General features: G+C 40.7%; 1 protein-coding gene across 1 annotated transcript in view; it reads left to right on the forward strand.

Moving 5' to 3' along the window:
* The window catches only part of CDH13 (cadherin 13), a 270,252-nt gene that overhangs the window by 174,862 nt on the left and 87,633 nt on the right, over positions 1–7,757 (forward strand). The gene's annotated exons all lie outside the window — the stretch shown is intronic.

Consider the following 7,757-nt stretch of genomic DNA (forward strand, 5'->3'; position numbering starts at 1 on the left):
GTGCTCCCCACCAAACCCTGCCTGTGCTCCCCACCAAACCCTGCCTGTGCTCCCCACCAAACCCTGCCTGTGCTCCCCACCAAACCCTGCCTGTGCTGCCCACCAAACCCTGCCTGTGCTGCCCACCAAACCCTGCCTGTGCTCCCCGGATTGCAGCTCTGTGCTCCCAAGGATGATGTTCAGCAGCAGCAGAGAAGGTTCTCATGGCTGAAGGGGATGTCCAGTCAGTGTTTGAGCTCTGTGCTCGCAGGGGTGAACAGAAGACACTTTAAAAAGCTCTTCTCCTCCTCATCCTCTTCATCCCCAACAGAAACCTTCCCATGCCTCAGTTTATCCCTGCACAGGGCAGGCTTAAGGACTGAATGTCTTTGCCAAATAAAAAGCTGGTTTGTGTTAGGAATCAAACACTGCTCCAAGATGCACAGATTTGCAATTACAGCTTTGTCCTGGGAGTGAGGATTCCAGAATCATTTGCTGACACAAATTTGCTCTGTGACCTGGGGAAATATTTAAATACTTTGTTCTTCATTTTTCTCCTGCTGCTACATAAATTTTTCAGTGTTGGGTCTTACACCAACAGATTCGTGCTTTCTATTTAATCAAGTAATATAAAATTTTAGCSTTTTAGCTGTACAGTGCAACTGAATGACTTTGCAACTGGTATAGTAGGCACTGGCTAGAAATCTTTTGAATTTTTTAAAATTAATTTCCATCTTGTCATGACTTGCCTGTTGTTTYAGAATAAATTGAAGCAGTTGGAAAATCCTGTTCCAACACTGATTTGTATTCTGGKTGTTCCTTACTGCTGGAATTAGTGACATGCAGTTGTCTTGATGCAGGTGAATCAAAGTTTGTTGTGTCAAGTCCAATTCTATTTCTGTTTAAGACGATAATAAATCACCCCCCGAGCTCTGCAGCACACGTTGGGGTCTCCACTCAGTGCTACTACAGCTTGTTTAAATTTCTAATGAAGACACAGAATAATGTATGCTCATATTATGGCTTCATTATCCAATGTAAAATGTCTGCAGGAAAACATCTCCCTCGTCAATCAGCACTTGGAGAAGTTTTCTCTGCTCCTGACTGAGGCTCCATCACTTTGATACCTTCCAGGCAGGTTTTGCATTCACCTCATGTCCTCAGAGTCTACAAAACAGCACAGAAAAATAAGCTGGTGCCCAATGCCATTACAGTGGATGCTGTGAGAGCCCATATGGTGTTAGTTTCTSAGAAATAAATCACACTGAGAACTGTTGGATACATACAGGGACCTTTTCCAGTCCCTCCTGGAGGAAATGCTACACAAGAAAAAATATTTTAGAAGAGCAGCAATGYGTTGCTTCTTAAGAATTATGAAAAACAAATGAACCTGGAATGGATTAATATTCACAGCATTAATAAAAATTAGATTTTAATTACTGTTTAGTAAAACACATATTATAATTTAATAGCTAATTTAAAATCAAAATTGCAGTACTTAGAGCAAGTTTCTAGAGCAAGAAATGATATCTTCTGCACAGTCAGCACACTCATGCTAATGCTGTAATGTCTGAGTTAGATAAACCCCACTGACRCCTCCTTTGCATTTCTGCAAACATTACATGGACATGTTTCTCATAAACAAATTTTTCATTTTTTTGCAAAAGAGTCTTTATCTGCAGCTCTACAAAAACAAGTGGAAGTTCAATACCTCGCCAGGGCTGTGTTGGCTTTCATCAATCCTTCCCCTGGGCACACCGGGGTGATCCACACAGTTGGGAGGCAAAAATGTTTCTAAAACTGYRAGTTCTTTCCCAAAATGAAAGCAASGTATCTTTTCCCGTGACAAATAAAACAATATTCTCTTCAAAATAGCAAATCTATTATCTACAAAGTGTWTTCCTTCTCTTGTGGCCTGATGTACATGAGGACATTTGTTATCCCTACAACCCATGGGTACCCTCTCTTCATTTATATCAGGGTTTTATCTACAAGCATCTATATTTACACACTTTAATTATTTAAATCTCGGTGTTTGTTGTTTCCTTTTAGCATTGCAAAACCCCCCAAAATAATTACCAAGTAGGGAAGAGTGAAAGGACACAGGTGAGACCAGCAGTTTGTTGTCATGTCACCTTTGAACTTCAGYGCTAAGAATTTTCTCCATTAGAAATCTCAACAGGGTTTTTCAAAGAGATCCTTTGTTGTTAAACCCCTCGCTAGGACAGATTAAAAAGAAAACTGCTGGAAAGGAAAAAAAGATAAGAACAAAAAGCAGCTTCCTCAAGATGAGAAGGTGATATCCCAGCTGGACAGGAACAGCTTTGTTTTGTGATCTTGTGTTTTTACAGGGTCATTTGAAAAGTCAGTGGTTTGTTCTGTGGCATTAAAACAAAAGATGACTAAACTAAAACAAGAGAAATTTTCTATATGATACAAAATCCATCTGCATTTCAGAACCTGTCAAAGTGAAAAATGAAACCACAAGCTTGGCCTTTAAAAATATTAATTCACTTTAGAGATGAAATGTAAAAGTGCTGGGAAAGAAGTCACCTTATCTTCAGGAAGAAGCAAGCAACACGAAATCCCTATCGCTCTTCCAGGATCTCAGATGGCACTTTCATGCCACCCTTAAATCTAAAAAGGGATGTAATCATCACTTCTTGCCACCATAAATCCCTGGAGCGTTTTTGCTGTATTATTAATGAGGCAGCCATCAAATGCTCTAAGCAGGGCTGAAGGAATTCCAGTTTCAGGGGAACGATTTTCCAGTTTGACTGAGTGATGTGGATTTAGTTCAGTGTTGACCTACAGCAGCGTTTTGGGATTACAGCCACGGTTTATTGACAGCAGAAAGCAGCGGCCGTTAGGATGTCAGGAAAGGGAATTAGGGAATACTCTGCTAATAAATTGTCAATATCCAGCCATACCCAATGTACAGGTTTCACATGCATTAAAAAAGCCTGTATTTAGCTACTCAGTTAAGCATAATTTAAGGCATTTAGGGATCATTCTGTCTGTTTGACATTATTGATTCCCCACGGCAAACTATACTCAACTGATAAATCTGTGATCTTTACTCACAATGAAATAATATCAGAAATTAATATTTCTGTACTATTTGAAAAGACRTTTTGATGTTGGCTATGTCAAAATATGTTGCAGATGCTTCTCAAAAATTATCTGTCTTKGTTTCCTCTATATGGCATTTCAAATTTCAGGGGTTGCCATTAATTTTTCTCTTATGCTGCTTTAATCTATAATGACTGATAAAGTAATTATAGGTAAATTTTAATCCCAATAGGCCTCACCCAAAACCTTTGTTCCATTCATGTCTTTCTGAGATTACTCTTTAGTCAGTGTGTTTTGAATTTCCTGATTATTGAGACCTTTACATTTGACAACACAAAAGTTTCTTCTTGAAATACTGAATATGACAATGAGTTTCTTTTTATTATTCTTTCCAGTCTTTTGGTGGTTTTGTTGTCGTTGCAGGGGATTTTTGTACTCTCACCTGCCACATGCCCCCAGTTTCTGTTCTTAGGCTGCCACCTAGTAATAGAAGTGAACAAAAACCTGTTGGATAGAGAGAGTGAGCCCAGAGCAAAGAGCTCTCACAGTGTAACCACTGCAAACCAAGAGGAATAGAGCTGTTAGTTTGTCTTTCACGTCCATAAATAAACCTGCCATTTTTTTTTCTGAGGTTTAATTTTCCTTGCAGCTTGTTTTAATACTTCAGCCAAGTGGAAGTTCAATACAAGGGAGCATTATAATGAATATTTCCCATTGTTTTATTTCCTAGCGCCATAACCAATGAGGCAAATAATCCATGGCCATTAAGCTTTCTGTATAAAGAATTGGAAGGTACACAGAGCTCACAGCAGCACCAATAACAGAGATCTTTCCTCAGGCCTTCACAGGTTGACACACACAGAGGATTTTTCAAGTGTGTGTGTGATCATCTCTTTAATTTTAGAATATTTTTATTGCTTCTTCAGGGAATTGCTGTGTGTGTTGCTTGGCCATTGAGAAATTTAGGRCAAGAGGCTTAAGAATTTCAATTTTATTTTTCTTATTTTTTTCTCCAAGGACAGTGAAGCTCAGCTGTTGTCCTTCAGGGATCTGAACAGTTATATCTCAGCCTTTCTGCAAGCATCAGAGAGCTCTGTTGCATCAAATAAAAATAGTAATTAAATGCTAGAAACAAAGTACCGAAAGGCTTAGAGGAATTCAGGTTCTTCTCAGGAAAATAAGCATGTGAATGCAGTTTCCTCAGAAGCTCTAATAAACAAAGATACACCTCAACCAAACCAGAAATGCAAATATCCCCMAAGCTTATTGCCTTTGCAATTCTGAGGCAAATGTTCCAATTAGAGTCACTCAGTGACAAGCAGTCAGCAGCTGACCTGCTCTGAAACCCCRACATCCCTGCTGCCTCCCGAGGTAATTAAACGCTTGATTTTACTGAAACACGCGGTAAAGAGGAAAATATTCCAACAAGAAAACCACCGAAACACAGAAGCCACGAGCAGCAGAAACAAGGAGGACACGCGCTGTTTCCTTTGAGGGTGATGCTGTGTTTGTGGGAACACAACCTTGCAGGTTTTTATCCAGTTCAGCAGGGGAGGAACACGAGGGGCACGTGCAGCAGCCAGCAAAGAATGGTGCAGGTCATGTTGAAAACAGGAGAGGGGAGACTCAATCTTTTCATTTTAACTGAAAGGGAGTGGTTCGAGCTCCAGATTAGGAACTGGAACCCTCTCCATCTCCGTGTGGATTTTCAGCATGACCTCGAATGGTGCCATTCATCACTGCAGCAATTAACCTGCCCACGGGCTGTTCTGCATGCAGCTAATGGGTGTTTGTGGTAGACATCAGGATCTCGGTGTAAGGACACATTTCATTATGTYGGGGTGTCCTGCTGCACAGGAAATTGATGGCTGGCACAACAAGGGTAGGGCTGTCAGATTTTAATGGTGTGTCCTGTGACAGCTGAATCCTYGCTGTAGTGCTTGGGGAAAGAGTTGCTGCTAAAAAGGGAACTTGTAAAGATGAAACATTCGCTCTTTTTCAAGTTCCTAAACCTACACTGTTACTTCCTAAACAAGTTTACTGACATGAGCCCATACAGCTGCTGAGATGGGAGTTATTGCAGCACCGTTCACTGTAAGGGTGGATTTCTCTGYAGTCTTTCTCCTGTAATCAAGAGTCCTCATTTTATAATCAAACTGAATTTCTTGGTAACTTCTCTGCGTGGGGAAATGAGTGAATGGAAGAGCAGTATGTGGATTCCCAAGGCACTGAACACCAACAGCACAAACAAAGCAGGCACCTGCTGGATTTKTCTTTCCAAGTGCAACTGAAACCCTCCTGGCCCAGTCCCCACTGCACAATTTGAAGACAGAATTATATTCAGAGATGCCTTTATGATTAGTKACTTATTTCTGGGATTGCTGGCAAAGATGCCATCAGTTCCATCTAAGTCAAAGACCCCATAATATTCCTTTTATCCCTGAAGGGAGAGGTTCTGAAGCTGTCAGGACCAAGGATGGTGACCTTTGGGAAACAGAGCATCTGTAAATAAACTTTAAGGGCAGGATGTGATGCTTTTTTAATGTGGGGCTGGTTTTGGAGACATGATATTCTGTCTAACAGAAGGATCAATTGTCTGGTCTCAATATTGATGGAGGAATGGCTCAGTTTTATGGAATTCTGGTTAAAAGGCTTAAGTTCCATGGAGCCATAACTCAAAAATATTGATTAAACTCAACACAATCCTTCAATCTGCCAGGAATCATCAAAAATGGCTTTGTAATTTGCCATTATATGGAAGCACTTTAAAAGCTGCATATTTTCCTTTCCTGGTGCTGTGGCATTTTCCTTTAAAGTGCCCCTTTCCCAAGTGTGATGTATGGGGAAATTTCCATAAAGGCCCAAATAATGAGCTGCTGGTTATCTCTGTGGATGGTTCAGTGGCCTGCTCAGGGTGATGAATGATCTGAATGACTTCACAAATGGGGGCTGTGTGATGCTGTTCTTCACCCCCTGGAATCAGGATCACTGGGGTAAAAAAGTGTCTGATAAATTCCATGGGCATTAGAAATTCATTTTACCTGCACTGTCCTATAAACAAGTCAAAAGCTCAGGTCAAGGGAAGTTGTGGACTCCAAACTTGTCATCCTCTGACACTCTCCTGTRGGTCCTCCTTCACATTTTTTTCCCCAGAAAAAACCTCATTTTTAGGCAAATAATATTTTTGGAACAACGGTAGCTATAGAGAAAGCAAAGACTGGGAAGAGGGAGAATACTGGATAATTCTTCTTTGATAATTTGTTGCCAGTGTTTGAATTCCCAGAGAGAGAAGCCTAGGTGCTGGTTTCCTTTTTAGTCTGCTTTTCTTTCAGTTGTGTCTCACAGTTTTGCTCTAAAACATCAACACGTTTCTAATTTTATAAATTTTGTTTCACATTTTCACCAGCAATTGCATTCCTGCTTTGATAAACAGCATCTTACCAGGCTTGAGATACTGAACATTTGACAAAGGCAGTAATTTTAGAAGTATCTTCTCCATCTGTTTATTAAGCTAATTGTTTCACTTGGAGCCTCCCTTCCAGTTGTTTCTGTCGTGGTGTTAACTCAGCATTTTCTGCCTCTGGAAATCTGTTTTACTTAAAGTGACCCAGATAGGCTTTCAAGAAAATTCCATTTTACAGTTTTCTTGTGAAATTGAAATTTCTTTCTTCCTTTTCTTTGTCTCTCAATAAAGTTTATSCAAATAATATTAAAATTTATAATGAGACTAATATTTGTTAATCTCAGTTCAAACAGTGGATTTGTATTAAAACATCGTTTCAAACACTTGCCTTGAGAGTGAGGAAATGTATTGCTTTTAATACATTCATTACTSTGCTGCTCTTGTTAAGCTTGAATTGTCATTTTGATTATACACCRTAATTTTTAGTATTCAATATTAATTATATTTAAATCCCATTAGATCTACGGTTGCTGGGCCCTCTTTGATTCCCATTTTACAAAAGTRTTTTGGAGCAGTTCCAGCACACGAACCTGATCCTGCGGCTCAGTGTTGCTTTTTTTGTAGGAGATTTCTGCACATCAATTAATTACATGAATTAAAGGTTCTTGGACTYRGTCAAGGCTTCAGGGCATTCCAGAMTSTCACACACTTTGTGRYCTRCAGAAACGGCAGGAATTAGRYCTGGAGATGGTTGAGGTTGATATTAAATGTTCTGCAGGTCCAACGGGTGTTGGAGGAGGCCCTGAAATACAAATTTTGGTTTCACGAAATTCACGCCTCTCCCACACATTCCAGATACAGAAAATGCCAACCTGCAAAGGATTGAAAAGGTGCCTCAGTCATTTATTTGGCCCAATTGCAGCTCTTTATGTGCTGCCAGCAATACAAAATTGCATTATCTACATGTGTCTGAGATGGGCTGAGCTGAAGAGTTTTGGGCTCAGTTTCTTTTGTGCTTTTAGAAGCTCTTGCCTTGCTGGTGGCCAAACTTGTCCATCCAGAATGCAGCTCTGAGTGTGCCCTGTGAGCCACTCTGAAATGCCAGGCTGGAAACACAGGGCTGTGTGGATCCATCCCTGCTCCTTGGACCAGCCTCAGGCACTCAGGGGTGAGCAGAGACTGCACATTTCACTCCAGAGCAGCTCAGTGAGGGTTTGGCTGAGACCCAAACTGTGCCGTGGGGGTACAGCACAGCTCTGGCCAAGCAGGAAAATCCCCATCCTTCACCTTGAGAGCAAGGGGC

This window comes from Malurus melanocephalus, unplaced genomic scaffold (genome assembly GCF_030028575.1).
Source record: "Malurus melanocephalus ecotype Western Australia unplaced genomic scaffold, MMel_1.1 scaffold_600, whole genome shotgun sequence".
Taxonomy (NCBI): domain Eukaryota; kingdom Metazoa; phylum Chordata; class Aves; order Passeriformes; family Maluridae; genus Malurus; species Malurus melanocephalus.